Consider the following 6,374-nt stretch of genomic DNA (forward strand, 5'->3'; position numbering starts at 1 on the left):
ATCCAGGAAACATGAGGAATCACTAGGAAGATTATAAAGAATCATGAGGAAACGCGAATGAGAACACGAGGAAACGTGAGGAAACACGAGGAAGAACACAAGGAAAAACACAAGGAAACACAAAGGGAACACGAGGAAGAACACGAGGAAGAACACGAAGAAAAATGAGAAAGAACACCAGGAAACATGAGGAAGAACACCAGGAAACACTAGGAAGAACACAAGGAAACACTAGGAAGAACACAAGGAAACATGAGGAAGAACACAAGGAAACATGAGGAAGAACACCAGGAAACACTAGGAAGAACACAAGGAAACACTAGGAAGAACACAAGGAAACACTAGGAAGAACACAAGGAAACACTAGGAAGAACACCAGGAAACACTAGGAAGAACACCAGGAAACACTAGGAAGAACACAAGGAAACACTAGGAAGAACACAAGGAAACACTAGGAAGAACACAAGGAAACATGAGGAAGAACACAAGGAAACATGAGGAAACACGAGACAGAGCATGAGGAAAGATGAAGAAACATCAGAAAGGGCACAAGGAAGATCATGAAGAAGAACACAAGGAAGAACATGAGGAAACACAAGAAAGAACACAGCAAACACGAGGAAGAACATGAGGATGCATGAGGAAGAAAACGAGGAACAACAAGGAAGAACACAAGGAAACATGAGGGAACATGAGGCAACATGAGGAAAAACATGAGGAAACACAAGGAAGAATACGAAGAAGAACACGAAGAAGAATGCGAGACCACATGACACAAAGGTACGATGATGATGATGGGGTGAATGAGGGAGGCGACAACACGGACTGAGTGAGTAACAAAATAGAACATGAATCATGAAAACCGGTAAGACATTACATGAGGTACCAGGAAGACCCGACAGTAGAGGCTGTCCCAGGTCCTGTTCCTGGTTCTGGTCCTGGTTCTGGTCCTGCTGCCGGTTCCCTGCCTCCGAGGCTTGGCCCATAAATACAGAGGGATGGTGGACAGGAAGGACAATTATACAAAGACAAGGGCAAGACAGGTGACTTCCAACACAAAAACAGAAAGAGGCTTGACAGAGACACACAAGGGACCTTACAGATTAATGTGAAATACAACGATTCTCTAGATTCTCTGCTGGAAGCATCTCATCTAATGTGGAAACTTCCCGGTCAGTCTGCCAGCTTCAATCATCTTCATTCACTTCTTATACAAGAAACAGGTTGAAGTGTTTCAGTCACTCCCTGAAGTATTCACAGGTGGACAACAACAACAACAAACAACAACAACACAAAGGTGTTATTCTTTCTTACATTTGACACTTTTTACACTTAATTTAAACATAATACATTAGTAAAAGTTAATAACATGTAATGAAAAATGTATATCGAGACTTAAATAATTTTACTGCTAAGATATGTCTATGTCTAATTTTATATGTTCGTTTCTAAGTCTATGTGTCTTTGTCAGTTAAACCTGCATTTCTGTCTTGTATTTCTTTGTTTACTTGTATATTTGTACACCAGTAGATATATCTACTAAATCTATATGTACTTCTCTACGGGTTACCTATATATGTCTATATTTGTATATATATACAGAATATCTCTGCCAGTCTACTGATATATCTCTATGTCTATTTTCGTACGTTTCTATTTGTCAAGTTGATGTATTGTTAAGGTTTTTCTGATGAGAACTTCAACATAAAACACAGAAGTGAAACGTATACACGTGATTTCGTGCTGCAGAAAGTACAAGCGCATGAGATATACCACAGATTAAATACTTTTATGTTTCTTAATCAGTATTTGTTTGTATAAATCTAAAGTAAATCCGATCAATTGAAGTAACTAAATCGGTGGCTGCTTTTATTCTGAATGTAAGTGTGAGTTCTTCTTCCGGCTAATTGTAAGGGCTTGACACTGCTCGGTGCACCGCAGCATCCCGCATCCCGACGACCGCAGCGGAGGACCGGTGAGTGGATCGGTGCGGGCGGTTCAGGAGCTGGGGGTAGTTCGGGTGTGGGGGTGGGGTGGGGGTGGGGGGGTAGGTAATTCGGATGGGGGGTATTTTAGGGCTCAGGTGTGTGTTTTTACTTTTGAATTCCGTCTCAGTGACGCTTTGTTACGTTGATGTGAATCTGAACATCAGACACACTGAAAACAGCTGGATGTGTGTGTGAGAGTGTGAGTGTGTGTGTGTGAGTGTGTGTTACATTATGAGGATGATGAGGAGAATGAAGACATGATGAAGAGGCTGCGGCTCTGCAGGCCAAACGACAGCATCATGGCGTCCTTGAGCAGCATCAGCAGCAGATGGAGGGGGCGGGGGCGGGGGCGGTGGACGGGGTGGGGGGTGACGTCACAGTGTTTCAAGATGATCCTCAGTGTTGGAACCAGGTCCAATCCAATCCAATCCAATTTATTTATAAAGCACTATCAAAAACAACTCAGTTGACCAAAGTGCTGTACAACAATATAAAAATACAATTATAAATATAACAATACAGTGGCAGCACAGAATACACTTATAGCAGTAAAAGTCAACTTCAACACTGGTTAAAAGCCAAGGAGAACATGCGTGTTTTGAGATGTGATTTAAAAACATGAAGGGAGTCAGCCTGTCTAATGAACAAAGGAAGCTCATTCCACAGTTTGGGACCAACCACAGAAAACGCTCCGTCTCCTCTTAGTTTGCGATGCATCTGGGGGACCGAAAGCAACGCTTGATCAGCTGACCTGAGTGAACGTGCTGGGGAGTACGACACGAGCAGGTCGGACAGGTAACGAGGGGCAAGGTCATTAAGACATTTAAAAACAAATAACAGAATTTTAAAATCAATTCTAAATTGTACTGGGAGCCAGTGCAGAGAAGAGAGAATGGGTGAAACGTGATCATGCTTTCGTTAGCCAGTCAAAAGGCGCGCTGCAGCGTTCTGAACCAGCTGCAGGCGTGTCAGTAAGGACTGACTGATGCCGGTGTACAGGGCGTTGCAATAGTCCAGCCGTGTCGTGACAAAAGCATGAATCAGGATTTCAAAATGATGTTTTGAAAGTGAGGATTTTATCTTTGCGAGTTGCCTCAGATGGAAAAAACTCGCCTTCACCGCAGCACTGATCTGTTTGTCAAATTTAAAATGTTGATCCATCTTTACTCCCAGATTAGAAACAGTTGGTTTGACAAACTGTGTCAGCGATCCTAGGTTCACCGGGGCGGCAGTACCAGAAGTGCTCGGCCCCACTAGGAGGACTTCAGTCTTTCTGTCATTAAAATGTAAAAAGTTAGCAGACATCCAGGATTTGATTGCTTCAATACACTCCAAAAGTTGAGTGGCACTGAAAGCATTCTCACGCTTCAGGGGCACATAGATTTGGCTGTCATCCGCATACAAGTGAAATGACACCCCAAATCTACGGAGAACAGATCCTAGCGGGAGCAGGTATAATGAAAACAGGAGAGGACCAAGGATGGACCCTTGCGGTACTCCATACGACAGAGGGGCTGTGGAGGAAACACAATCCCCAACTTTAACACAGAAACTCCTCCCTGTTAAATAGGATCTGAACCATTTTAAGGCACATCCCCGAATACCAACCAGATTTTCAAGGCGATACAGGAGGATTTCATGATCGACTGTATCGAACGCAGCAGTTAGGTCCAACAGCACCAGAGCCACAGTATGGCCAGAATCATTCAACATTAAAATGTCATTAAAAACCCTTAATAAAGCTGAGTCAGTACTGTGGAGGTTCTTAAAACCAGACTGAAAAACCTCTGGGATCTCATGTTCATCCAAGAATGACTTCATCTGAATGAAAACAATTTTCTCCAAAATTTTGGACAAAAATGGGAGCTTGGAAATGGGGCGGTCCACCCGAACCAGGTCCATAGACCTGAAACAGGTCCTCAGACCCGAACCAGGTCCACCCGAACCAAATCCACAGACGTGAACCAGGTCCACAGACGTGAACCAGGTCTATTGGCCCAAACCAGGTACACAGACCTGAACCGGGTCCACCCGAACCAGGTCCACAGACCCGAACCAGGTCCACCCAAACCAGATCCACAGACCCACACCAGGTCCATAGACCCAAGCAAGGTCCACAGACCCAAGCCAGGTCCACAGACCCAAGCCAAGTCCACAGACCCAAGCCAAGTCCACAGACCCATGCCAGGTCCATAGACCCAAGCCAGGTCCACAGACCCAAGCCAAGTCCACAGACCCAAGCCAAGTCCACAGACCCAAGCCAGGTCCACAGACCCAAGCCAAGTCCACAGACCCATGCCAGGTCCATACAGCCAACCCAGGTCCATACACCCAACCCAGGTCCACAGACCCGAACCAGGTCCACCCGAACCAGGTCCATAGACCTGAAACAGGTCCACAGACCCGAACCAGGTCCACCCGAACCAGATTCACTTACCCGAACCAGGTCAACCCAACCCAGATCCACAGACCCACACCAGGTCCATAGACCCAAGCCAGGTCCATACACCCAAACCAGGTCCATACACCCAAACCAGGTCCACAGATGTGAACCAGGTCCACCCGAACCAGGTCAACCCAACCCAGGTCCACAGACCCAAGCCAGGTCCATACACCCAAACCAGGTCCACCCGAACCAGGTCCACAGGCCGCCACTGCATCCAGTCCCACTTGTTTATGTATCAGGGATTTTATTGTTTTTTTGTTTGAAAAGTTCATTTTAAACATGTTAGAAACTCTGAAATAATTCAAAACAACAAGAAAATAAAACAAGAAAACGTCACATAACAAGGGAAATCAACGTAAAAACAATAGTGACCAGAGAAGTGAACACTGAGAGGTCAGAGGTCAGCAGCACGGTCTGGCACACTGTGTGTGTCAGTGTGTGTGTGTGTGTGTGTGTGTGTGTGTGTGTGTGTGTGTGTGTGTGTGTGTGTTTGTGTGTGTGTTTGGGGGGGATTGGGTTGATAACATAGTTATCGAGATAGTATTACTTTAATAACTAGATGTTATTACAATAACAAGTCAGATCTGTCTTCTTCTTCTTCTTCTTCTTCTTCTTCTTCTTCTTCTTCTTCTCTTCTTCTTCTTCTTCTTCTTCTTCTTCTTCTTCTTCTTCTTCTTCTTCTTCTTCTTCTTCTTCTTCTTCTTCTTCTTCTTCTTCTTCTTCTTCTTCTTCTTCTTCTTCTTCTTCTTCTTCTTCTTCTTCTTCTTCTTCTTCTTCTTCTTCTTCTTCTTCTTCTTCTTCTTCTTCTTCTTCTTCTTCTTCTTCTTCTTGGGCAGTTGGCATCCGAGAAGTTGCGTCGCCGCCATCTGCTGGTTGTAGCCTGTCTATACTCTTCCCAGCGCTCGCATTAGAGCTCTTATTACATATTTATGAATCATTCTTGGTTTCATTACCTTTGTTTTATCTTATTGTTCATTATGACATCATGAAGCCGGAGGATTTCTCTGTATGTTAATGCATTCGTCTTTCTTTAAATAATTTTTTACTATTGTATTACAATATAACTTCAACTTGTTCGAGTTTTGTTGAAATATATCAAATTAAATGTTTTCCACTAATACACAGGACATGATTTGGAGTTATTTATTGCTCATTTCCACAGTTCTAAATAAGAAAAGAATCTGCTCATTTTAAGTGACAAACACAAAACAATTAACTCAAAACGATTAACTCAAAACAATTAACTCAAAACATTTAACTCAAAATAATTAACTCAAAATATTAACACAGAATAATTAATTCAAAATAATTAACTCAAAGTAATGAACTCAAAATGCTCAGTGACTCACGCAAACCAACATTTTACACCGTCACACATCCACACCAAAATAATCACACGTTCATATCTTTTTATCTTATATTTTGATGTTACGCTCTGAAAGGACAAAGCCAATGTCCCTACCGTTACACCATCTCCTACAGGTGGAGAACATTTAAACATTCAATAAACAACAGCTCCCACTAGTGGCCCCACATTGCGGGGGGGGGGGCTTGCTCAGGGATTTCAGGCAGTAACTTGTGTGAGACGGGATTCGAACCTGAGAACCTGCGATCTCTGGCTTTTCTAAGCTCCAGCTTCCCTCGAGCCAGGCATCCTGTCAGGATTCACACTCATTCAAAGAAAGAAAAGAAAGAAAAACGTGTGACAGGTTCAGTTTTCAGAGCGTTGCAGCTTTCTGTGGCCAAACAGAGACATCTAGTGGTCACACGTGGTATTTACAGGTATATTTTATATATAACATGTTTCCTGATATGAGTTAATATATATGATGTAAGTATGACCAAACATCAATAAGTGACTAATGGTCAACCGTCCATAGAAGACATCTGTTTTCCATTGACTTGCAGTGTGTGTGTGTGTGTGTGTGTGTGTGTGTGTG

This window comes from Lipophrys pholis (assembly GCF_963383615.2).
Source record: "Lipophrys pholis genome assembly, chromosome: 1".
Taxonomy (NCBI): Eukaryota; Metazoa; Chordata; class Actinopteri; order Blenniiformes; family Blenniidae; genus Lipophrys; species Lipophrys pholis.